Source organism: Protobothrops mucrosquamatus, unplaced genomic scaffold (genome assembly GCF_001527695.2).
Source record: "Protobothrops mucrosquamatus isolate PMUCROS unplaced genomic scaffold, P.Mucros_1.0 scaffold4544, whole genome shotgun sequence".
Classification (NCBI taxonomy): Eukaryota; Metazoa; Chordata; class Lepidosauria; order Squamata; family Viperidae; genus Protobothrops; species Protobothrops mucrosquamatus.
This window is the reverse complement of record NW_015390449.1, coordinates 12,208-38,692: the sequence shown is the minus strand read 5'-3', so window position 1 is coordinate 38,692 and position 26,485 is coordinate 12,208. Positions and strand designations below refer to the sequence as shown.

Genomic DNA, 26,485 nt, shown 5'->3' with positions numbered 1-26,485 from the left:
CCCCTTTCCCCACTTCTGGGGTCCCAGCCCCTTTCTTCCCACCCACCCCCAGGGGCTCTGACGGCCCCTCCCAGCCCCTCTCCTCCCTCGACGAGCCCCCTCCTTACCGGGGGTCTCCTTCCCCCCTTCGCTTCCGGGGATCCGGGCCAGCGCCCCCGCCAGCAGCAGCCGCAGCACCAGGGGGAGCCCAGCGGAGCCCATGGAGGCCGCCCCACAAGCGCCCCCAGAGAGACGAGAGAGAGAGACGCGGAGGCTCCCAGCCCCAGAGGCGGAATCGGGGGGTCTGGATTGGGGGGGGAGGAGGCGTTTCCCTCGAACTTCGGACCTGGGAGGGCTCAGGAAAGCGGAGGGACCAATGGGAGTTCTCCCTTCTGCAGCGTCATCGGTCTCCGGGCAGAGACTCCCTTGACTTCGCCCGATAGAGGAGATAGTTCGGCGCAGAGAAGCGGAGAAAGTGGGAGGGTGGGGGACAAGCCCTTCAGTCGGGGTGGGGGAAGCTGTATTTTAGGGGGGGGGCGTTTCATGCCAGCTCCGGAGGGGAGGGAGGAGTTCCTTTTGTGCCCCCCCTCGTGATTCTCAACCAGAGCCTCCTTTTCTCTGTGTGTCTGGAGGGGTAGACTAGATGCCCTTTCAGTTCCCAGAGGGAGCCTAGTGCAAAGTGGAGCCAGACCTTGAGGGCTCCTCCTGGGCTCGCCCGGCTCAGTTTGGGGGCAGGAACACCCCCCCCACAGATCTGGACCATGTGGGGGGGATTGTGGACACACACACACACACACACACACACACACTCCCAAACCCCTCAGGCAACCGATACCAGATGTTATATCAGAATCACATCCTCCACAAATCCTGGAGCACCGGGGAAGAACCGGAGGATTGGAAAAGGGCTGATGTGGTTCCCCTTTTCAAGAAAGGGGGGGGGGAGAAACAGACTGAGGAAACTACAGACCAATCAGTTTAACATCAGTACCTGGGAAGATCCTAGAAAAGATAATCAAAAAACAGATCTGCGAACAACTAGAAGCAAACAAAGTCATAACCAGTAGCCAGCACGGCTGTGTCGAAAACAGATCATGCCAGGCCAATCTCATCTCATTCTTTGATAAAGTGACTAAACTAGTAGACCAGTGAAACGCAGTGGACGTAGTATACTTAAGATTTCAGTAAGGCATTTGACAAGGAAGACCACAACCTACTCCTTGGTAAACTAGGAAAAGGTAGAATAAACAACATCACCCCCAGATGGATCTGTAGCTGGCTGACAAACCGTACTCAACGAGTAGTCCCCAATGGCACCACATCCACATGGAGAGAAGCAAGCAGTGGGGTACCACAAGGCTCCGTCTCTTCTCTTCTCCTCTTCTCTTCTCTTCTCTTCTCTTCTCTTCTATTCTATTCTATTCTATTCTATTCTATTCTGTTCTATTCTAACTTTAAATGTATTGGTTATAGCTTGCAATGTATCATTCTTCCGCTGCAAATGTATCCGCCCAAGGAGAAAGTTCTGGGCTGCTTGCCAGCAATTGTGTATTCGAAGCGTAGCCTGTAACAAGCTGTAACTGACCTAACCTGATAGATAAAGAAAACACGTATTCAAACGAAAAAAAGGAATCTTTTAGCCTGTTAGCCTGAGAAAGTGCCTTAGCTATAAAAGTGAAAAAAATATTAGTGTGTGTGCCTTTTCTCCTCTGTCTCGCTGTGCGTGTGACAAGAAATTGGGACATCCGGCTCTTCTTTGATCAAACAATAAAGCTGTATTCTTTTCAGTAGCCTCCTGTTCAGAGTCTCTCGGAGATTTATGTGGATTCTGAGCTGAAAAGCCTTCCGTAATAAAGGGCTGTGACCAGGGCGATGGGTGCTTCCATTGTTCTTCATGCCTTTTTATGATTAATTTGATCAGGAGCATTTTAGCCTAAAAATAGTCGATATGTTGGCTAATGCATTTGAATTTTTTAATAAAGTGGTAGCAGACCAGCGAAATGCTGTGGACGTGGTATACTTCTTAGACTTCAGTAAGACATTTGACAAGGTAGACCACAACCATTCCATTCCATGTTCTGTTCTTTTCTGTTCTGTTCCATTCTGTTCCGTTCCATTCCATTTCTGTTCTGTTCCGTTCCATATTTTATTTTGTTCTCTTCTGTTCCATTCCGTTTCATTCCATTCTCTATTCTGTCTGTTTTGTTCCATTTCGGTCCATTCCCTATAAACTGACCCCAGGAACTCTGTGGCCACATTCAGACAACACGCGTGACCAGGGAAGGGTCCTCATGACTTCTGACCTCAGCTGTATTCAGACCAGGAGAAAGCTGTCTTCACCCACCCCCCAATAGCCCCTGTGGGAGGCTGTCGGCTCTGGTGGGCTTTGGGAATTGGGAGAGTTCCCCCCCCCAGTCAGCAGCTTCCTTCACAGACTTTAAATGGCTCCCCCCCCCAAAAAAAATAATGGCTCCCTCTCTTAGGGAAGGACCCTGAAAATGGGTTATTTCAGAGATGTGGGGAGGGCAGGGGAACCATTAAGGGGGAAGGGGGGCAAACTCAACTCTCCCAAAATATTGCTGTCTCAGGACACACCTGCACCCACAACGCCCACCCACACCCACACAGAGCCCTCCTCAAAGAAGCCTCAGAAGCTGCGGTTGGAGGCTCGGGAGGAGGCGGGGGGGGCTACAGTCCCCTGAGACCACAGAGGCCTTTTGCCGGACTGCCCAGCCAGCCCCACACTGCCACCCCACGGCCCTTGCTGCCTTTGGGTCTGAAGCCCCCTCCCTCTGAGCAGGGGAGAGACTGGTTGAGGATCATGAGGGGGGCCGGAAAAGGAAGTCCGCACTCCCCTCCGGAGCTGGCAGGAAACGCCCCCCTAAAATGCAGGGGCCCCCCCAGACTGAAGGGATTTCCCCCCCCCCTCCCCGCTTTCTCCGCTTCTCTCTCGGCTTCGCACTATCTCCTCTTGTGGATGAACTCAAGGGAGACTCTGCCCGGAGACCGATGACGATGAAGAAGGGAGAATTCCCATTGGTCCCTCCGCTTTCCTGGGCCCTCCCAATTCCAAAGTCCGAGGAAACCGCTTCCTCCACATAATCCAGACCCCCCGATTCCGCCTCTGGGCTGGGGGCCTCCGCGTCTCTCTCCCCTCTCTTTGGGGGCGCTTGTGGGGCGGCATCCATGGGCTNCCTCCGCTTTCCTGGGCCCTCCCAATTCCAAAGTCCGAGGAAACCGCTTCCTCCACATAATCCAGACCCCCCGATTCCGCCTCTGGGCTGGGGGCCTCCGCGTCTCTCTCCCCTCTCTTTGGGGGCGCTTGTGGGGCGGCATCCATGGGCTCCGCTGGGCTCCCCCTGGTGCTGCTGCTGCTGCTGGTGGGGGCGCTGGCCCGGATCCCCGGAAGCGAAGGGGGGAAGGAGACCCCCGGTAAGGAGGGGGCTCGTAGGGGGGGGGAGAGGGGCTGGGAGGGGCCGTCAGAGACCCTGGGGGTGGGTGGGAAGAAAGGGGCTGGGACCCCAGAAGTGGGGAAAGGGGGCGAGGGCAAGAGAGGCGGGAGGCTGCGGGAGCCTCGATCTCCGCGTGGTCTCCGCCCCTCCCTCGCCGCATTCCCCCCCCCGCAGGACGAAGGGGGAGCCCCCTCCCCTCTTCCCTTGTTGTGGCCAAGATGGGGCGGGGGTCGCGGGGAGGCAGCCGAGGTGGGGTAAGAGGCAGCCTGGCTCCTCTCTCGCCCCTCCCCCCCGTGGCTGGGTGGGAGGGGGACCTTGCGGACCCCGAATTAGCGCCTGAGCCCCGAAGTTTCTTGCACCGAAAGAGGAAGGAGACGGAAAGCGAAAGTGAAAGGGGGAAACTGAGGCACTTTCAGAACTGAATCCACAAAGGCCAACAAAAGTGTAAGAAAAAGAGGCTTTTTGGCAAAAGTGCTTTTGCAATCTCAGTTTTTCTTCTGAATCTCCATTTTTTTAAGAGGAGGGGAGAGTTGAGCTGGATTCCTTTTTGGGGGAGACTCTGAATTTGGGGAGGAGACCCAGAACCCCCACTCCATATCCCCCCATTTCTGAATCGAGACCTGGAGGGGAGGGGGGAACAGAGGGAGAAGGATATTGGGGGGGGTCTGAATTGCTCCCCTAAATTGTCTCCCCAAAACTATCCCTTTAATGAAGGGGGACTGAAGCCCCTCCCTTTGAGGCGGTCTGAGGGGCTGCAGGGGGGTCTTTTTGGGGAGGGGGAGTGGAAAAAGGCCTCAAAAATCACCCAGGGGCTGCTAGTGGGGCTGAAGATGTGGAGAGAAGGAAATTTTAGGGTACCCAGGGAAGGTGGGGGTTGAAGGGAGAGCCCAGGAGCATGGGTGTGGGTATCCAGATTGTGTCCACTCCCCAACCCCCCCAAAGGAAGAGGGAGAGGGAAGCGTGGATCTTACTGTCCCTCCAGCCCAGAGATTGCTAGGGGGTCTCATCCCTCCCCTCATATTTCCTGTTGCTTTGGGGGGGGCAAAGAGGCCCCACCCGGATCCAACGTTCCCTACAGAGTTAGGCCGAGTGCTGGACCACCTGTACCTCTGCCTGCCTTTTTCCACCCTTGTGAAGAGGAGGTCCCTCAGAAAGCTCCTCCCCTCCCTCATTTTCATTCCCCCTCCAGACCCCACCAAGGGGGAATCCTGCTAGGACCGACGGTTCCCCATCCGTCCTCCAGGGGGCGCCTTCCGGCAGCCTCTCGCAGCACGTTTCCCTCCCTTCCTCTGACAAGCCTGCCCCCCCCCTCTAGGAGAGGCTGGGAACCATGGGCCTGGAGTCCCTCCTGATGCCCTTCCTCCTCCTCCTCCCTGCAGCCCATTTCCTGTATCAGACGAAGCACGAGTGCCATTTCCTCAAGGGGATGCGGCGGGTGCGGTTCCTGGACAGGTACTTCTACGACCGGCAGGAGTATCTCCGCTTCGACAGCGACTGGGGGGAGTTCGAGGCCGTCACGGTGTTGGGTGAGTCGACTGCCCAGGCTTGGAACAGGGATCAGCGCCTCCTGCAGTCCCGGATGGGCGAAGTGGATCGCTTCTGCCGATACAACTACGAGGCTCTCCAGGGCGGCCCCGTGGTTGGCCGGAGAGGTGAGTGGGGGAGGGGGAGTTCCATGGCGGGGGGGGGGCGAGGAAATGCTGGGACCCCACCCCCCTTTTCATTTCATTTATTTGGACTCTCCCGGAGAAAGATTTGCCCCTCTCAAGCTTCCTCCTTCCGTTATATACTCAAGATGGACAGTATTTAATATTTATTTGTTATGTATATGTAGGGCTGTGGGTCTATACCAGTGGTGGCGAACCTATGGCACGGGTGCCAGAGGCGGCACTCAGAGCCCTCTCTGTAGGCACACGTGCCATCGCCCCAGTCCTAGGCCTTCAGCTGGGTTTTATAAAATCTTTTTGCTTTAGGCCTCCATCGCCGTGTGCAAAAAAAAAAAAGGTTAAGTCAATTTCAACTTGTTGCGGAAAAAAAAAGATCTTGCAAAGTTGGAATTGATTGGTTGAACTTTTTAGTCCCACCCAGTCTGCCTTTACCACCACAGCCACGCCCACCCAATGGGCCACACCCACCCGGCACTCGACGATGCATAAGTGGGTTTTGGGTTGCAGTTTGGGCACTCAGTCTCTAAAAGGTTCGCCATCACTGGTCTATACATATGTTGTACATAGTATGTTTAGGTGTGTGTCATGTATGTGTTTCACTTTGAGAGCGGGCAACTAACTTTCATTTTTGATGTGTTCCGTTGTGCCCACAGTAAAAAAATGACAATAAAGGTTATCTTATCTCATCTCATCTCATCTCATCTCATCATCTCATCTTATCTTATCTTATGTATTCTCTGCTCTCAGATTTATTATATTTATTCATTGTATTTATTGATATTTATGGATACTCCTAATCCCTTCACCTCCCTCAAAGCGGGGAACTGGATGGTGTAGGATATAACATTACCCCTAAATAAAAATGTATAAAAAATAAGGTTCAAAAATAAGTTACCGTTAAAAAGTTTGAAATTCTACAATGATGACAATGAAACAATCACAAAGGAAGAAATAGATGCCTCTCCTTCCCATCCGTTCCACGATCTTCCTTCTCTTCCCACGGTCCAAAGTTTCCCCTGCCCCCCAAAAAAACTTTTTTCCAGAATATTATACCAAATATTACATTTTTCGGGGGGGGGGGGAATCCAGCAAGGTCTCTCTCTTGCGCAGTATATAGATATATTTCAATATAATCTATATACTGTATATTTCAATATAATATTTTATATTAATATATCAATATTTCTTTATTGGATTATTTATTTATTGATTTACTTATCTACTTTTAAAACCATCTCTCTCTCTCTCACTGATGGACTTTGCATGGTGTACACATAAAATATAAAATCACCAAAATAGTCTATGCAATTTAAGATTTAAAAGGCAGGAATGATTCAAATCCAGTGATTAAAATGCATTAAAAGGGGGGGGGGCTTCTTCAGGAGGCTGACCGGCCACACAGCTGCCTCCTCCTCCTCTGTGTCCCCCAAGCAAAGCCCCAGAGACCCCTTTTCACCCCTTTCCGAAAGGCCAGGAAGGGGGGAGGGGCTCCCTTCACCTCTGGGGTCTTTGGGATTTTAGGATAAAAAATGAACTTCCAAAGGTCTGCAAAAGGGAATTAGGGAAGGGTCTTTGCTTTGGGAATGACTTAAAACAAATAATATTTTCAGGAGTGAAAAGGTATCTTGGCCTGAACTAACCAACTTGGTCTCCTGTTCTGGCCTCTCCTGTGTCTTCCCCATGTCCCTCCTCCCTTCCAGTCAAGTCCACCGTCTCCATCTCGCCCACCAAGCTGGACCCCGCTTCCCCCAACACCATCCTCCTCTGCATCGTGAGGGGCTTCTACCCCGTGGAGATCGAGGTCCGGTGGCTGAAGAACGGGCGGCTGGAGGAGGAGGGCATGGCCTTTGGGGAGGAGGTCCAGAATGGAGACTGGACCTACCAGCTCCAGGTGATGCTGGAGACCCAGCCCCAGCGGGGGGGACGTCTACACCTGCCAGGTGGGGCACGCCAGCCTGGAAGCCCCGATCACCGTCCAATGGGGTGAGTCCCCCTCCCTTCCCTCCGGCTCTGGGGACCCCATCCTGCCCTGAGAAGGGGGGAGAGACCCTCCCTGTGGGGGGAGCTGGGATGGAGCCTCCTGGGGGGGGAAAGCTGGCCTTGATCTTCCTGCTCAGGGGGGGGGGCTCCTTCTCCTTTCCCAGAGCCCCGATCCTCCAACTCTGCCAGGAGCAAACTCTGGACGGGGATCGTGGCAGCCGTGATCGGGGTGATCTTCTTTGCCATGGGGCTCTCCCTCTACCTGAAGAGCAAGAAAGGTGAGTCTTGGGGGCTGGATAAGAGATTGTGGGGAGGGGACCATCCAGGGGAGGTCTCTCAGCAAGCTTAGCAGATCCAGCCTCCTGCAGGTGAGTTTCTCCCCAAGTTATAGATGTTTCTTTAACATTCATTAATTGTTCCTTTTTTAAAAAAAAAAACCTATGCCTGAACAAAACCTCCTTGCTGTAGATAAGACAAATTTTTGAAATTTTGGGCAGCTTTTCCTTACAGAGACCTGAAAACAGTGCAATCAAAAAGAAACACCTACACACAAACACTAAAATATGGCCAAGGAGGTTTCCAAGGTTTGGGAAACTGCAAAAGAGAAGGGAAGTCTCCTTGGGACACTTCACACAATTCCTGGCAATGTGACACCCAGCTTTGCTGCCACCCCCCCCCTCCTGGCCCCATCTTCTTTGTTCATATGAAACGTCTGGGGGGGGAAGCCTCCTCTCTTGATTAACCCCCCAGTTAAGTCAATTGGGGAAAATTCCATAAGTGCAAGGAAATTAATCCTTCTCCTCCCTGAAGGGGGGGGGATTCTCCCACATTCTGCCCCTGCCTATCAACCACCCCCCTGCAATGTTGGCCTGTCTGGGGGTGGCTGAAAAATAATAATAATAAATTATTTACACTGAAGGCTTCAGTTTGTATTCTAATTTTCTCCCCATCTCTTTTTTTCTTCAGCACTCGTGAATTAATTCTGCTGTCCTTCCTGCTTCTTGATGGGAAAGGAAGTTTTGGGTTTTTTTAGTAACTGATGAATTTCTGACTTTTTCGCAACCTCTGAAAACTGGAGGCTCAAGATTTTAGATTGGGAAGAGGAGGAGAAGGGCAGTCTGGAGCTTCTCCTGTTGAGACCTCCCTGGCTTTCCTTTGAAGTCTGCTCTTTCTAGTGAGGGAGGGGTGGAGACCATCTAGACTGACCCCAGGGACTCTGGGCCTGCCTGTCCATCCAGAACCCCAAATCGGTCCCAGCAGCTTCATCTATTCTACATTAATCTTCCTCCAAATCCCTTCCCTTTGCTATAAAAGAATAAAATTTAAATTGTAGGAAAACCCTGGAATTCCTCCTTCCTTCCTTCCTTTCTTCCTTTCTTCCTCTTTCCTGCCCCCCACAGGAGGGTCCTCCCTTTTCCCCTCCCCCTCCCCAGATTGAGGCCTCCCCTGTCTCCAGATTGACCACGCAGGCAGGTTTAGATCCGAAGCCAGAACTGGTTTGGGAGGAGGGTGGGCAGATCCCAGGGAGGGGAAGGGGCAGGACCCCTCCCTCCTCCTCAGTCTCCCCAAGCCCTGCCAGATGGAGGGGACCCCTCGGATCCAGGATCGGAGCCGGTTTGAGCCCCTCACAAGCCAGGGAGGCTCCTGCCCCATTTGCACCCAGCGCCCCCCTCCCTTCCTCCCTCCTCAGGGCCCTGATCCCCTCGGCTGTCCCCCTCCAAACTCCCCCCACCTCCATTTCCCCCCCCCAAAAAAAGCTGCCAGGGCCGGGGAGGGCGGAGAGCAGGGCGGCCTCCCTGGGGAGGGAGGGGAGATGTCCCCCCCTGCAGCCCAGGATCGCCTTTTCCTGGTCTGCCGGTGGGTGAAGTCACAAGGGACTCTGCCCGGAGACCGATGACGCTGCAGAAGGGGGAATTCCCATTGGTTCCTCTTCTTCAGGGCATTTCCAGTTCTGAAGTCCGAGGAAAACGCCTCCCCCGCCCCCACTCCACACCCTCCCCCCCGATTCCGCCTCGGAGGCTGGGGGCGTCCCTGGGCTCTGCCGGGGTCTCCCTGCTGCTGCTGGGGGGAGGGCGCTGGGCGAGATCCCTGGAAGCGAAGAGAGGAAGAAGGGGCTGGGCGGGCGGGGGCAAGGGCTGGGAGGGACCCCCAGTGCTCCTGGGGGAGGGGGAGAGAAAGGGGCTGGGCGGGAGGAGGGGAGGGGTTGGGAGGGACCCTCAGTTCCCCTGGGGTGAGGGGAGGGAAGAAGGGCTGGGACCCCAGACGTGACTTTTGGAAAGGGGTCGAGGGCAAGAGAGACTGCGGGAGCCTCCCTCCCTCACCCCCCCCCCCCTTTCTCCACTTCTCTCTGCGCCGAACAATCTTCTCCATCGGGTGACATCAAAGGAGACAGCCTGGAGACCGATGACGCTCAAAAAGGGAGAAATCCCATTGGTCCCTCCGCTCTTATGGACACTCCCAATTATAAAGTTCGAGGAAAACGTCTCCTCCCCCCCNTAGCATGGCCCATGCTAGGTTACTACATTTGTAGATTTGTATTCATAGACCTGCTGAAAATGTGGAGAATGTGTAATGCATGTTCGCACTCAATAAAGTGTTTGAAAATAAACTTGTATTTAGATGCATTTTACTTTAATTACATCAGTATTTTCATAACAAACAATACATGTGCTTAGGGGGTAAGGGTTTCTTTAACGAATCTAGTGGAAAAGACTCGAGTGCTAAAATCCACGGGTTAGGGGGCGCAAATTACTTGCCTTGCCCCGGGTGCTGACAACCCACGCTACGCCACTGGATTCACCCCCCCCTTTCTCCACTTCTCTCTGCGCCGAACAATCTTCTCCATCGGGTGACATCAAAGGAGACAGCCTGGAGACCGATGACGCTCAAGAAGGGAGAAATCCCATTGGTCCCTCCGCTCTTATGGACACTCCCAATTATAAAGTTCGAGGAAAACGTCTCCTCCCCCCCAATCCAGACCCCCCGATTCCGCCTCTGGGGCTGGGAACACCTCCGTCTTTCTCCCCCCTCTTTGGGGGCGCTGGTGGGGCGCTGTCCATGGGCTCCGCTGGGCTCCCCCTGATGCTGATGCTGCTGCTGGTGGGGGCGCTGGCACGGATCCCTGGAAGCGAAGGGGGGAAGGAGACGCCCCGGTAAGAAGGGGGCTGGGTGGGTGGGAGGAGAGGGGCTGGGAGGGGCTGTCAGTGCTTCTGAGGGAAGGTGGGGGGGAGAAAGGGTCTGGGACTCCAGTAGTGGGGAAAGGGGTGGAGGACAAGATAGGTGGGAGCCTGCAGGAGCCTCGATCTCCGCGTGTTCTCCGCTCCCTCCTTCGCCTCATTTCCCACCGCAGGACGAAGACGGAGCCCCCCCTTCCCTGGTTGTGGCCGAGGTGGGCGGGGGTCGCGGGAAGGCAGCCGAGGTGGGTAAGAGGCAGCTGGGCCTCTCTCTCGCCCCCCCCCGTGGCTGGGTGGGAGGGGGTCCTTGCGGACCCCGAATTAGCGCCTGAATCCCAAAGTTTCTTGCGCTGAAAGAGGAAGGAGTCGGAAAACGAAAGCGGAAAGAGGGAAACTGAGGCATTTTCAGACCTGATTCCAGAAATGCCACTTTTTGGCAAAAGTGTTTTTGCAACTTCAGTTTTTCTTCTGAATCTTCTGAAGTTTTTTTTTTAAGGTGAGAGAAGAGTTGAGCTTGGATTCCTTCTTGGGGGAAGGAGTGGGAAGGGGCTGGGAGCCCCCAAGAGAGACTTTGGGAAAGGGGAACCCCCACCCAGAATCCCCAAGTGCTCAATCAACACCTGAGTTGCTCCTCCAAACTCTCCCTTTAGTGGAGGGGGCTGGAGCCCCTCCCTTTGAGATGGTCTTGGGGGGCTGCAGAGGGCCTATTTGGGGCAGGAAAGAGGCCTAGAAAATCGCCCAAAGGGAGCAAGTAGGGCTGAAAATGGGGGGAGAAGAACAGTTTGGGGTACTCAGGGAAGGTGGGTGTTGAAGGGCTGGGAGACCTCAGGAATATTGGTATGGATATCCTTATTGTGACCACCTCCCCATATCCCCCCCCCAAGGAAGAGGGAGAGAGAAGTATGGATATAAATTTTCCTCCAGCCCAGAGAGTTCCTGGGGATCCCTTCCCTTGTCCCCATATTTCCTGTCCTTCTCTGCAACGTTCACTGCAGAGAGCTAAGTAGGCTGCTAGACCAGTTGAACTTCTGCCTGCCTTTTACCACCCTGGGAATATGGAGGAGGTCCCTCAGGAAGCCCCTCCCTAATTTTCGGTCTGACGCCATAATGAGATGGATGGAAGAAACCAGGGCTCCAGCTTCTTAGCCAGATTTCGTTCGCTCCGGCGACCCCAAGGGGTCGGAAAGTTGCCCTGGAGGGGCAATGAAGAAGGGGGGAAGCTTCGGGAGTCTGGACCAGACGGCTGTCAGTCCAGACGGATTGAAGAAACCTTTCTAAAGGATGGAAGAAAGGCTACCTGGTAACCCTGAAAAAAAACTGAGGAGCCATGATGCTCTGCCAAACAGCTGATTGTCAACTGCGTGCTGAAACTGGGTGAGCCTGTTTTTTATTCCTTTTCTTTAAGGACTCAGAAATACTGATCCCCTGATTGGGAAAAATCCCAGAAGGACTAGGGGAGAAGGGAGTTAAAAGCGGCAAACAATTACAAGATGGGGAAGGAATTTAAGGAATATAAAAGAATACTTAAAAATGGAATTTAGATCGACTTAAAGAAAGACTGCTTAACCTACAGGATGTGGAAAATCTTTTTAGATTTAATTTCTAGGGTAAATAAATTCCAAAGAACTTTAAAAGAAAACTTTGTAACAATCTTTTAAAACCAGATATAGACAATACAGTGTATGAGGACATCTAGTGGTAAAAGGAGATACTACAGTAATACCAAATGATAAAATAATTTGAAAAGTGTTTTACCTTGAAACAACAGCTGGTGTAAACAAAGTGCCTTTATATGACTTTGCATGAGAAAAGACCCTCTACAATTACATCTATTGACTCTGGATATAACTAAAACAGGAATTATTTGGAGACAGCAGGCATTTTATATTTGTGATTTGACTGGAGGATTTGGATTTAGCCTAAAATAGTTGGCTCGATTTTATGGTTGGATTTTAGCCTAAGTCAGTTGGCTTTTTTTCTTTTTTTCTTTTTTTTCTCCTGTTTTTTCTCCTTGATCTAGCCTAAAGTAGTTGGCTCTTTTCACGGTTTGGATTTTAGCCTAAGATAGTTGCTTCAAAAAATAAGTGCATCAAATCTCACTAAATTTATGAAAAAAACTTCCTCTGCACCTTCTGTCAGAACTTCTAGCCCAACAAGCCAGGGATCTATTGAAACAATGTTGCAGCATGAGAAAATAAGCACTGCTCAAACTGAAATGCAAACCACATTAAAATTAATTCAAGAATCAATACAGAGAAACCATGAAGAGAAAAAGTAATTTTGATAAATTAAATGAACAAATGTTGGATATATAGACACAATTTGAAGCCCATCAGCAAATGATTGTTAAAAATAAACAAAGAATTCAGAAAATGAAAAATAAATCAGATGATATTGTCAAAAAAAGGAAGTACTAATGTAAGAAAATGAAAAATTAGAACAAGCAAATCAAAACCTAGAAGGAGTGGTGCCAGTTTTAGAAATAGAAATGCAAAAGGCAGAACACTATTAAGATTTCAAAATATTCCTGAAGATAGGGAAGAAGATATAGCAGTTGTGATTATTACAACCAATTATAACCAATAATAATGGCTAACTGGATGTTACCAGCCTAAGAAACAATTTCACAATCATTCCTGTGCTTTTGTCATTAGATGTTCCTTAGTGTTCAGATCTGGTGTCAGTATGATAATGTAGCACTTGGGAAAGAAGATGCAGCTCAATAGTCCAGCACTGGAGGCCAAGATGGAGAAGACCTGCACGGCCACCATGTATTTGCCTTTAGTGCTCAGGTAGGTGGGGAGGAAGGAAACCCAGACACTGCAGAAGATCAGCATGCTGAAGGTGATCAGCTTGGCTTCATTGAAAGCTCCAGGCAGGTTCCTGGCCAGGAAAGCCACAGTGAAGCAAATTGCAGCAAGGAAGCCCATGTAGCCAAGAACAACATAAAACATGGTGACAGAGCCTTCATTACATTGAAGGATAATCTCTCCAGGCTGGGAGTGCACATCAGAGTCAGGAAATGAGGGAGAAACTCCCAACCATATGGCACAGATGAGAATTTGGACAGCAGAACAAGAAAGGATGATGGAGTTGGCCAAGCTCTTCCCCAACCATCTTTTCACTTTATTACCTGGTTTTGAAGCTAGGAATGCCAACACTACTGTGATTGTTTTGGCCAACACAGAAGACACGGCTACTGAGAAGACAATGCTGAACACCGTTTGTCGAAGAAGGCAGGTGGCTTTCCTTGGTCGGCCAATGAAGAACAAGGAGGATAAGAAGCAAAGCAGAAGGGAGACCAGGAGGATGTAGGAGAGGTCCCGGTTGTTGGCTTTGACAATAGGAGTTTCAAGGTATTTAATGAATATGATTAAAACAAAGCCTGTGATTAGGAATAAGATTAGAGCAAAAGAGATGAGGATGATGCTGAGATATTCTTCATAGAAAAGGAAGGTTATTCTTTTGGGGATACACTGGACTCGGTTCTCGGTTGGATATTGATCATCTGGGCACTTGGTGCATTTTTTGGTATCTGAGAAAAGAAAGTAATATTTATTTTATAGTCTTTCAAATTTCAAGAAGAACTTTGGATAAAATGTGATACAGAGAGACAGCAAAGTCTTAGTAAATGGAATATATTTACATTACAACAACAACAAAATCCCTAATACATACAACTATAAAAAGAACAATAACAACAACATAAAATTAAAAGAAGAGCTATCTGGTGGTGCAAACTCCCTTCTCTGAGTCAATCCACCAGATTCTTATCCTGCACTGACCTTACCTTATCCCAAATGTTTGGGAGAAGTAGCAAGTCTCCAGACGTTTAAGTGGATGGGGGCCTATTCAATGTCAAGGGGGAGTAAGTCCAATAGGGCAGGAACTGCAGCAGAAAAGGAAGGCTTCTGATAATTCATAGAGTGGGAATCCTTTAAGGGAACAGATCACTTGCATGCCTATTATATCTGCTCTGGTGGGACAAGCAGATATCCTCAAACAGAGGAAGCCCTGCAGATATTCTGGTTCTGTCTCATGGAGGGTTTGAAAGGTGAATTTAACTGCACCTGGAAAGAAACTGGAATTCTGTGGAGCCTGCACAGTAAGGTTGCCTTATGGAAGAATACAGAGAAACTCAACACCGTGCATGTCTTTGCATTCTGGACCATTTTATAAATTCCAGGTGGTTTTCAAGAGCAACCCTATGTGCATGAGATAAAAAGATAGAAACAGAAAACTGATGGCAGAAAAAGACCTAGTGCTGCATCCAGTCTGCCCTTAGAGTTTTTTGTTTTCTTATTTAATATTTTATTTCATTTTATTTTTTAAAAAAAATCAGATTATGGACATATGTTTATCCCAAAAATGTTTAAACTCAGTTACTGATGATTGAGCCACCAACCATGCTCTCAATACACTGCTCCAAAAATACTGGACAGAGATAAAAGTTGTCTAACATGGTTGGATCCATGGAGAACCACTTGAGAAGGGTTGCCAAACTGACTATTTCAGGACAGGTTGTACAGCCCCCTTCACACACACAAAAATCGTTCACTATCCTGAAATTGAGAGTGTCTCCTAACTTTTAGGCCTTTTAGAAATTCCTTAAAATGTGATTCTTTCAATGGTCCTGGGGATCTCCTGGTAACAGGGGCCCGTGTGCTGGTTGCATGGTAAGTAGCATCTTGATGTACTCCTCTCTTGCTTTCTTAGCATTTATACCTCAATGAATTAATTTTTATTTTTGCTTTAATTTTATTCCACCAAGAGTCACTTTGTGTGAAATAGCCATATCAACTTGATAAATAAATTTGAAAAACATCTTAATGAAGATTAATTCATAAATGAATTCAACAATAGGAACTGAGTGTGTTATCTGTATTTTTACCCTGTAAAAATTAGAAGATGAAGCAATATGTTTCCATATTCTCTTGATTTGGCAAAATTTTAAAGAGAATGAATTCAACATTGGAATCAAAGGATATTTAGTAGATTGGTCTTTTATTAGTTCTCTGTTTCCCCCTCCTTTCTGTTCAGTTTAAACCAAACACTGTATGTTAGAATTATTTCCTTTCAGAACCACGACTATGCAGTATTCCTTTTTTGGGGGGAGGTGAACAGGAAATATCTACTTGATGATTTTATGCTGAATCCTCTGTTTGGTTTTCATTGTTCCTTTAACCCAACATCTCTCCCTCTGTTGTTCCAATTAGATATTGCCGCTTATAAGGATGTATGATCTTACTAAAGATTAACTGATTAAATGAATGATTGATCGATGCATCTATCAGCCTGTAATGTAAAGTTGATTTAGGTTGACAAAACCCATTGATCCAAAATCATTCCTCAAGTTTCAAAGAATTACAGATATTTCTAAGAAAGATAAATATGGATGGAAACATCCAAACTGGGAAACGAAAGAGAGATTTCCCATGCAATCCACAACATCCTTCTTTCTATCTCTCCCTTCAAGATATTTTTCTTATAAATCCCATTTAGGGAAGAAATTGGACACCATTGAAATTGAGAACTAAACAATCAAACTTACATGTGTCTTTAACATGCATATTGATCAAAGTTTCCCTATGGTGTCACCCACCTTCCTGAGTGGAGATTGTCCCCTCTGGACAAGGAATGCAGTCGTAGCAGCAAACTGGCTGTTCTTTCTGAGCCTGCTTGACAAATCCAGGATGGCATTTTTCCACACATTTAGACTGAGGCAGAGACTAAACAGAAAAAGAAGAAATGCCAAAGAAAATATGTCAGGACTCACCATCCATGTAAGATGGAGGTAGACATGAACATCAGCCAAATCGTCTCTGGATTTCATATAGGCAAATATGAAATCTCTGACCACTTCCAAATGGTTGCAGGAGATACAATTGCAGGAAGATGCTTCATTCAGTTCCTCCCTTTTTCTTCTGATTTATCAGATTACAATAAAGTAGCTTTCTACTTAACAAAGTCGGGAGGGATGAAATTGAGAAAACATTTAACAATTAAGGGGCAACCAGTGGGTTCCTCCTCATAGTGGAATTAACATGCATTCCTCCATTCTTCATATATGTTTTATTTTAAAATATAATATCTAAAATACTAAATTTTAGAGTAAATCTGAACTCAGGGACTGGTCAACAGAATTGTCTTCATGTTTGATATTTGAAGACAAAAAACTAGTGAACTTGAAGCTATTAACACCAAAATCTCCAGCATATGAGGCCCTGTCTCACCAGTTTTATGGTGATATTAAACTGCCGAAGGAACACTAAATGGCAATGATTTGTGTCTTAAATAATAATCACCCCATATTTCATTTTGGATCTGCTTACAACAGGATTCGGCATGACAGAATCAGAAGGGAAACCTTGGTCAATAGAACTGAAGCATGCTTATCTGGCTAAGAAAATTATAGAGGTTTTACTCCACACATTCAATTCTCAGTGAAGGTTACCCACTTTTTTGACTGGGTTTAGCCCACTTGAAACGGCTTTGGAAAAAAGAGAAAAGACATCAGTATTTTGCCCACCTTGTTGAGCAATTTTAACTGTGACAAAGCATCTTGGTTGATTGTAAGTCTTTCTCTTTCAAAACTCCCCATTCGCTTGTTGATGGGATCCTCCTTGGGGAGAACCATCATACTAACGATCTGCAGATCTGCTGCTACTTCTCCATTCTGATCCAAGTACACTTTGAGCAGAGAAAGATTGAACAATTCCTTCTTCTGTAGAAATGGATGGAACTAAAATGGAAGCATCCAGGAATTTAAAAGCAGAAATCTTGGTTTCTTATCTCTTATCACTTTTTACATTTGAATCTTTCTTGTATGGTTGTTTAACTTGCAAATATTGTGAGTTGGGAGAACAAGGGTTGACATTATCTTCAGAACTGAAGTACAAAGATTCAGCAATATTTCTAAATCATATAGTACACTGATAAAATGTATATTGACAAAATGTAATTGACAAAAATGGTCAATCATATATAACAATCTAGCAAAGGTCACCTTTCAAGTAAACAAAATACACAAATAACTAGAGCATTCATAAACTCCTTGTAAACAATAGGGTGATTACCAGAAAGCAAGGATTTGTTAAGAAGAAAGTTGCAAGGCTAATCTTCATTCAGGTAGAGGAGATAGGAAAAATGACCAGATGAAGTAATTCTACTTTATTGTAAGGATATATTAACAACATCTTGCAGTGTGAAAGTACAAACCTTTCACTATTTCTTTTGACAGTCAAAAAATTTAGGGAGCAATTTTTCTGTGTTTCTTTCTCTGCCTGTTACGCAAATATGGGTTGCCCTCCCCCCAGACCATCTTATCTGATCCTTCCCTGCATCTCTTTCTCTGGTCCTCCGAACTCATTCATACCTATCATTACACTTCCTTAACAGATTATCTGAATGCTGGTAGTATAACTTGTTTTTAGCAAAGAATTAACAAAATGCTTCATGATGTTAATTGAGTGCCGGACAGTATGAGATAATTAAATGGATACAACCAGTACTTTTTTTGTAAAAAAAAAAAAAAATGGTGCCGGAACTCACACACATCATACAACCCGCCTTGCCTACCCTACAAGGTACCATCCAAAAAAGGTGCCGGAACTCCATTCTGGGCATTCTATAACAAAAAAAGCCCTGGATACAACTGTCTCAAAAATTGTACTCAAATAAATATAAATATTACTGATAAAACTGGGGAGTTACGAAAACAATGAGACCTTGGTCATTGTTTTTTCCATATTTTCATTATAAATGAAGTAGATAAATTATGATTTTGTGATGGAAAAATTATAATAACACTTGGACAAAGTTATTTTTGTTTCCTTTAAAAATTCCCAGCTTCTCTCAGGAACCTATGGATCCCTGTCAGGATGCTGCCATCCTGATGGGAGGGGGGACCTTTGGAGCTCTCCTGTGATATGTTTAGCTTTGCTTTGTTGACTCGGTTCCACTGCCCGAGGTCATCTGCCTCACCTCACCAAGGAAGAGATGCCTGGGAACATCTTACCGTACTTTCCGTCTGGAATTCTCACAACCTCTTTGCACCTCTGGATTGGCTCCTATGGAGTGGGAAGTTTAAACAATGGGGTTTAGCCTAACAATTTCACCCGGGAACGTCCGATTCTGCCTGCCTTCTTTTGCTGTCACTAACTCTCAATAAAAGTTCCTCTTGAAATGATGCCAGTTTCAAGAGTTCTGCTTTCTTGAGAGATTCAGCTGAGGCAGGGCCTTATAGCTTCCAGAAAATAAAAATATGATTTTGTGTTAGAGAGAGGTGCATGAGTAAAATTCAATAGGAATATAACTAATTGTTAGTATCCAGGGCTTGATACACAATTGTATGAATGTAATGAATGGCAGCTATAATCTGTATTAATATTTCATTTGTAATTTTTCTCACATTATTCTATGCATAGAATGGTTACTGGTTATAACAAAGTAGTAGTAATATTTTAATGTTATGATAATAACCGTATTATTAATTTGTTGGTAATGTCATTAATGATCCAGTGGAATGATAACAGGTCCTCTTGCAGGCACCACACTTGGAGAAGACTGCACAAAATTTTCATCAGGTTTATTCAAGGACAAAGAAGGGGAGGAAGAGATCAAAGGAGCTACTTTAAGCCTTGAGGAAAGACATCAAGCAGAAGAGCCATGTTGGAATAGAATAGAATAGAATAGAATAGAATAGAATAGAATAGAATAGAATAGAATAGANATGCTGGCTCAGGAATTCTGGGAGTTGAAGTTCACAAGTCATAAAAGAGCCAAGGTTGCCTACCCCTGACCTATACCATCTCAGACAAGTGATTGTCTAGTCTTTTCTTAAAAATCTCCAATGATGGAGCACCCATGATTTCTGAAAACAAGCTGTTCCACTGGTTAATTGTGCTCACTGTTAGGAAGTTTCTCCTTAATTCCAGGTTGCTTCTCTCTTTGATCAGTTTCCAACCATTGTTTCTTGTCCTAGTTTACAGGAGCTTAAAATCAGAAAAATTCTGACAACATTTTTTCGAATATATAAAAGGTCTTGGTTGTTGAAGGGAGGAAAATGAATTTAGTTTGATGGATCCTTTTTGGGACCCAATACCTTCCACGGCTGTAGCCTTTGAGCCCCCAACCTCTCTTCACCCTTCTTCCTTCTCCTCTGGGGTTTGGATGCAGCACTTAAGGCGTGGGCCAGAATCTTAATGACACTGTAAGTATAGCCATTATTTCGGATCTGCATCCTATTCTTTTTTTCTTGGGTCTCCACTGGTGCTTTCTGGGTGCATCTTCTCCTGCCTTTGACAGAAAAGGTGTGTTTTGAAACAGAACAGTGAAAATACTCAGCTTGAAATTCAGGTTCCACAAAGAAATCATTTTCCCAACTCTTTTTCCACTGAAGGGGAAAGCTCCAAATACTATGGACATGCTTGAGACGCCAATCCTTTTTAATTGTAAATACTCCAATGAATGTCATGATCCAGACTTTCCCTTCAATGGGTCCAGGCAAACCTTCAAGTGCTGAATGGAAGAGAAGAATTCTGTCAAAAGGGGGTTCAAATTCTATGAAGTAAAGAAAGATGTTGACTTGTCTCCACTTAGAGAGGGCATCCCTGAGTAATGCGGTACGTTCAGTTGTTGAGAATCGTTGTGTTATAACAACACAAATTCCATTCTTGACAAGCATAGGAGTAAAAGTCCTCATGAAATTCTCTCCCTTCTCTGTGTCTGGAGCAAAGAGACCAATCAGGGACCATCCAAAATGGAGGAGAATTTGGACAATTGCTGAATAAAGGATCCCTTCTTTGGGGAGCATCGGATGGAAAAAAGGGAATTGACTTTTATCACTCAGAGCCTCGGAAGTAATTCTCTCACTGACCTGAAAAAAGCAATTCTGTGTTATATTTGGGGTCCTACCAAGTCCCAATTTTTAGCTTTTAATAAATCCAATATTTTTCTCATGCACATACAGTATTAGAACATTTCCTGTTAATTAGTCATTAGGGCATATCAAAATACAGAATATAAAACACAGAACATTAAGAAGACTCCATGTAAAAACAGAATTTAGAAAAATAAGTACAATAGAATAAGCATAAATAATGAAAATAGTATTTCTTTATAACCCCAGAATATACCACAAATAGACCATAATTTCCTTCTGAAAAGGGCTTTATTATATATAATTTTTGAATTCTGAGCACAGAGGAAATACATTTTTTAAAAAATATTAGGATTCCAATAGATTGTTTCATTAAAGTGCAATCCATGATATTGAAATCCCTATTTCTTAAATAATTGTCATTGAAAATAATAGATGTATTACAACTTCTATTTCTGGAGCTCCACAAATACAAGTATATTCATTGTAAGGAGTTTGGAAGATTTAACTCAATACTTGGAAGGTACATTTGTAGCAGCTGATGCCTTTCAGTGTGCCAGCCTTACTGAAGATGGTCCTACTGTTCTCTATTTTGAACATCTTGGATTCTTTGTGCAACATTTTTTTTAGTTCTTTTTCGAGTGGCAAAAAAGACGGTAGACGACAGTTCCTAATATAAAATCAAGAATGTTTTAAATGAAATTTCTTTGTTCTTTTAGCTTTTGGGGACTCTTATCAGTTTCCATACCATTAATTTTATTAAAAATAATTACATTTCTCAATTTAATAAATTGTATAAATTCCCAATTCTGCTCTGAGGGCAGCAGCTGAACTCCTTTTATCCACCTTCAAGATACTTCTCAGATGATGTGATCGGATTTGTTCTGGTAGTGATATAAATTAAATCCCAAAGTTCAGCTCAATATAAGTGCATAATGGTAACGTTGGTATTTTGTATTTAATAATTCAGTCTAAGGAAGCCGCATACCTCTGATTTCTTTAAACAAATTAACAGTGCATTCACTTGTGCTTTCTAAATGAGCTCCTTTGATGTTGAAGGAGCCCAGATCCAGTCACAGAGAAAAGTTCCCCCAGGTAAAGAAAGGTGTGAACTTGCTCCGTTTCCTCCTCATCGACATGGCAATGCTGTCATTTCCCAAAGTTGTTTTAACTTTCAGTCTTTAGACAATCAATGACCTAATCAATTTTTTCTCAATTTTAATTTTCCATTAATATTTAAATTTAACGTTTAATACTAATCATTTCTACACTTTAGATGACCCCAATTCCTTTATCACCATTCCTCCCAGTCTAATATTCAGAATACACATCTTATCTATATGAGTTCTCACCATCTACACCAACAAGTTAATAATGCAATAATAGTATTCTTATTTTCTAATAATTTTCAAGTACCTTAAAATCTTAAATTTAATTAAGGTTTGAAGAATCTCTTTCAACAGACAAAGAGTTTGGTCCTGCTTTTCTTCCATAAGGAAGATCCATTTCTGATCTTCCTCTATAATAGTATATTTAAACTAAAAGACTTTACATTCAAAAAATCCACTCAATAAAGAGCACAGCTGAGCTTCTCAAGGTTACATGTAACTTATCTACTTTCTGGGCTGTCAGTCAAGTCTCTTTTGCACAATAACAGATTGCAATATCACGTTTAGCCACAAGATGTCTCTCCAAAGTTATTTTAATCTTTTCAATTTTTTCTTCTATTTTAAAAGAAAAAAACCAGATCTTCCATAAAAACAGGAAATAAAAATTGAAGAAAGATAGGAAATAGAAAAGAGTCTTTTAATCCACAAATTCTAAGAAATAAATTCCCAATTAGGATCCAGTTATTCTTTCCAATGTTTTAAACTCCCCTGGGTAGTCAGTTGCCGCTTTGTCTGAAGGGAGGGCTGAAATCTCCCTTCCCTCTCCACAAGGGGAAAAGTATTTTAGCAGCTTGTGTAGGCACAGAAAGCAATTAGGATTTAAGAGAGGTAGATCTCACCCAGTCCTTTCCACGCTGCTTTGAAGTTGCCAGATGGTAAGTGTGACTTCGGCTGTCTGCAGCCTAGTGATGAGCCAAATTTCTATAGCTGGTCTTTCATCCGCCGGTTTGGAGGGATCGACCGGTCCAGCAGGAGAGCTACCACTCTCCCATGATCCAGCGAGAGCCCCTCCATGCTGGTTGCCTCTACTTGCAGCAGAACCAGTTCTTAAACACCCTGATACTGAGGAACCTTTCATCATCCAAGCTGATGCTAGTGATGTTGCATTTGGCACAGTCCTCCAACAAAAAACCTTAGGGGCGATCTGCAGCCCTATGCCTACATTTCATGAAAGCTTTCAGAAAAAGATAGAAGATGGCCAGTTTGGGAGAAAGAGGCTTTTGCGGAAAGATGGGTGTTATTAACTTGGTGCCATTACTTGGAAGGGAGTTAAGTGCCTTTCGAAGTATAGACTGATCATTATTATTATTCAAAATAATTTTGAATTCCATAGAGAAGACACGGTTGGATCTATCGCTTACACACCAACACCCCACTCACTTTACAGAAAGGGAAGGACAAACACAAACCTGTGGGACTTTGTAGGTGCCTGCTAATGTTGACATCTGGATGGAGCTGTCTCTGATAGCTCCATCAACAACAGCCAAAAGTTTATCCTTCCTTCCACAACTGTAGTTGGGAACATTGGCTTCTCCAGTAGAGAGCATGTCCAGCAAAGCATCTGAAGTGCCGAGGGTGTTATCATAGTTGTCATAGATGTTGTAGCCAAGTGTGAGATTGTGCAGGAGCTGGGGATTCTCCCTCATAAGTTCAGTATTGCAAATCATGTGTAGTATTAGTACATTTCCATAGGATAAACTAGTGTAAAACCATGATCATGTTGATATTAGCATCAGCAACAGTAAAAACAACAAGAATAATTTTTCTCCATTTAATCATCTTTTTTCTCTACAAACTAGCTAAAACATAAGACAATATTGATCCAAAACTAGTGGCAAATGAAAGTCATCCATCTCCCTTTAATATTGTTAATGTTGAGGATGGGGATAGTCCTCAAAAAGGTTTAACAAATCAGAAACACACAAATTGTTAGCAGTACTAATATTGGTAGCCCAGAATAATTCAGTCATTAAAGAAGAACCACAATTAAAGAAAGGAGATTTTTGATAAGTGACCCAGAGAAGCTGTTCTAAAAACAATTCTTCTATTCCTTTAAAAATCAGATATTGCATATCAATCGGTTATAAAAATATGGAAATGGTTAGGCAGAGGAAATTAGAACCATTTCAATCATTACTTTCAACCAAAGTCAATATTCCAGTCATGAATTTAGGATTGAACAGAGAGAGGAAAATAATGTGGACTTCTTTCAGGTTTCATTTTCCTCGTGTTTCTACTCTCAGAAAATAAGGGAAAAGAGAGAGGCTGTGTTAATCAAAAGGATTCAAAAAATGTGTCAGATCCTGCAATATAAGAGTAAGTAAAACAAGAAGAAAAAAAGAAGAGTGTTAGAACTGCAAATGGAGGGAATGAAACTTCATCACATGACTTACAACCAAATCTGACTAGAAGGAGCCATGTTGAAAGGTAATGTTGCAGGTGCTATTTTTGATGGAGAGATGACTATACCAATGAGAAGATCTCCTGGCCTATAATAGCTCCATGGCTTTTCTCCATCCTGGTGGTCCAAATTCAGTGGGCACTTCATCCTTAGCTTCCCAGAGACTGGCATCAGAAGGAGAAGCAGAAGCAGGAGGTCCATAATTCATGAAGTGGAATCAATCTCCTTCCTCTTTCTAAAAAAAGAATTAGAATTCAAAGCACTCTGACAGGGTGGAATATCCAGTGGCTTTCCTGATTCAGACAGAAAAACCAAGATTCACCTGAAAGAGAGAGAAAATACATTCAAGAGCACAGCTCCTGTCTGTCCTGTAATGTGAGCCAAAAAAGCATAACCTGTGATATTTATCTTTTTCTGAGGCAAGATCCCTTCCATGTTGCTTCAGTCTGATGTTTACATCAAAGGCAGTCACTGGAGACATAGGAGAAGAGGTCTCAGAGACAGGGAGGGTGATGATTGCAGTGAGAAGGAGCTTCTGCTTTTGGGACCCTGAACTTCTTCCATGGAAGGAGGGGTAGCTGGAGAAAAGCACATTAGAGAAAAGTCACAGACACACCCTTTGGGGCAATGTTCTGTAGTGGTTTAGTCCCTCCTGTTAGGACATGTCCAGAAAGTCATGCTGGGTGGAGAAAGTTCAACAGCCAGGAAAGTGACTTCTGCTGTCCTTCAATGGGTTTCTTGCCTCCACAGGCTGCTAGGGAAGGTCACCCAGAGTTATGGAGTTTGGTGCCATTCTAGGTTTGTGACATTTAACTCTAGTGCTCCCACTGCTTTATCTCCATGGAAGTATCCTTGAATCCAGCCTAATTTTAAGAGTTTGGGATTTTCTTTTCAATGACATCTCCATGTATCCATCCTAATTTGGATCTGATTTTATAATTCCTTGTAACTGAAGTGAAATTTCATTTGCCATCTGTTCTAGACACATCATTTTTTGCACAAGAGCTTGCTAAGAGGCAGAAAAGTGACAGCCTGGGATAGCACCATTGGCACAGAGAGAGAAAATTGTAGAGTGGTTAGAAGTTTTAGTTTCCTAGATACTTTCTGAGTTGTCTTTCCATACTGATACATGATTAAAAGTTGAAAATGTGAATTCAGCCATTGGTGACGTGACCAGGTTAAATGGGCTGTATGGCTATGACCAGAGCCAGTCTGGTGTGGTGGTCAAGAAATCAGACTAGTAATCAGGAAAGCATGAGTTCTAGACCTGCCCTGGGCACAAAGCCAGCTGGTTAAATATGGGCCAGCCAATCTCTCAGAGCCCTGGGAAAGAGGCAATGACAAACCACTTCTGGAAAACCGGGTCACCTATGGTCTTTCTGATAACTTTCACACACAGCCGGATGAGGTTGTGGGCCGTCCTGAGTCTGGCTACAGTCTTGCAAAACCAGCTGAGTGGATTCCAATTTGCTAAATATGGGCAGATTTTTTAAGAAACTAGTTGCTCTGTGTAGAAGCAGCAGGAAAACTCCAATCCTTATCATGACAGCGAGTTTCAAGTCCTCATGAAGGCTTTGGACAGGCCAATGAAATTGGAGTCCTGGAAGGCCAGGAGGGCTGCAGGAGTTTAATGTCCCTTCCTGTCAAGGGCAGGGAGGGCATGCTGGAAAAGAGGAAGGCAGGTGGAGCCCCCTACACAATACAGCTCAGGCAGCCTCAGGCATGGTTGGAAAAGGTTTCTTTGAGGGAAGAGTCCTCCTAGCGGATGAGAAGGGTGGGAGAGCAGCAGTGACATCACAGCAAGAAGGGTTCCATGTAGTGGGGGTCCAAGTCAAGCCCCCCTTTTGGTTGGCAGCACTGAAGGTCAGCTAGGAACCCCCCACAGGAGGTGAGTCTCAGGCACTTGCAGGCTAGGAGAGCTCATCCGAGTCCAGGGAGTTTGCAATCCTGTTTGCTGTTGGCCAACCTCAGCACACCCAGCATTGGTGGCACACCCTCAGTCCCCTTTGCAGGACTCAGTTGCTGAGCCCCTGCAAGTGTGTTGTGTGAGTGTCCCACCAGGTTGTTGAGCTGAGTGAATCAAACTCCAGTGACCATCATGGAAGCAAATTCTCTCTTTCACCTAGATTCAGTAGAAACCCTCTTTCCTGAGCAGTGTGGACTCATCAACTGAATTAACGGGTGAAGTTCACAGCTCATGTTTAGGTCATCTAGGTTTTTTCAGGCATTTCTGCAGTAGTTTTAGCAAGCTGGACACATCTCAGCCTGGCACTGACCGCAGGGAGGGACAAAGATGTTGGTCTTCAGAGGGAACCAGATTAAAAGTGGCTTCTTTCTCCATTGCATCTCCAAACACACCTCGAAGGAGCGGGGGACCCATCTTTGATCCACATAAAGCTCCTGACAATATGGACCGAGATCTTAAAACATGTTTATCTCATTTCATACATTCCAATAGTTGGGAAACCTTCTCCTGTGCAAATGTATGTAGCAGATCATCATGCTAAGCCAGCATCTGAATTATATAGATTTTGGCATGGTACATTATGCCAACATAGCAGTTCTCTTTCCTTAACCTAAAAGTTAAAGGTGTTGTGTAAACCTACCCAGAAGTTAAGGGTGTTGTGTGAACTGAACTAGATTTACCACAAACTATCTATGTGATGGCCAATACAGGACGTCTGCACAGAGAATTTGAAACTTTTAAAGGATCTGCTTTGGGATTCAGGGTCCATGGCTATCCAACACGGCAACATTGAAAAGATGAGAGAAGCCGTTGCTTCT

The 26,485-nt window shown here is 45.3% G+C and overlaps 1 pseudogene; it reads left to right on the top strand.

Annotated features, from left to right (window-relative positions):
- Positions 1-1,927: 1,927 nt before the first annotated feature.
- LOC107299110 lies at positions 1,928-16,523 on the top strand (annotated as a pseudogene).
- The last annotated feature ends 9,962 nt before the right edge of the window (positions 16,524-26,485 follow it).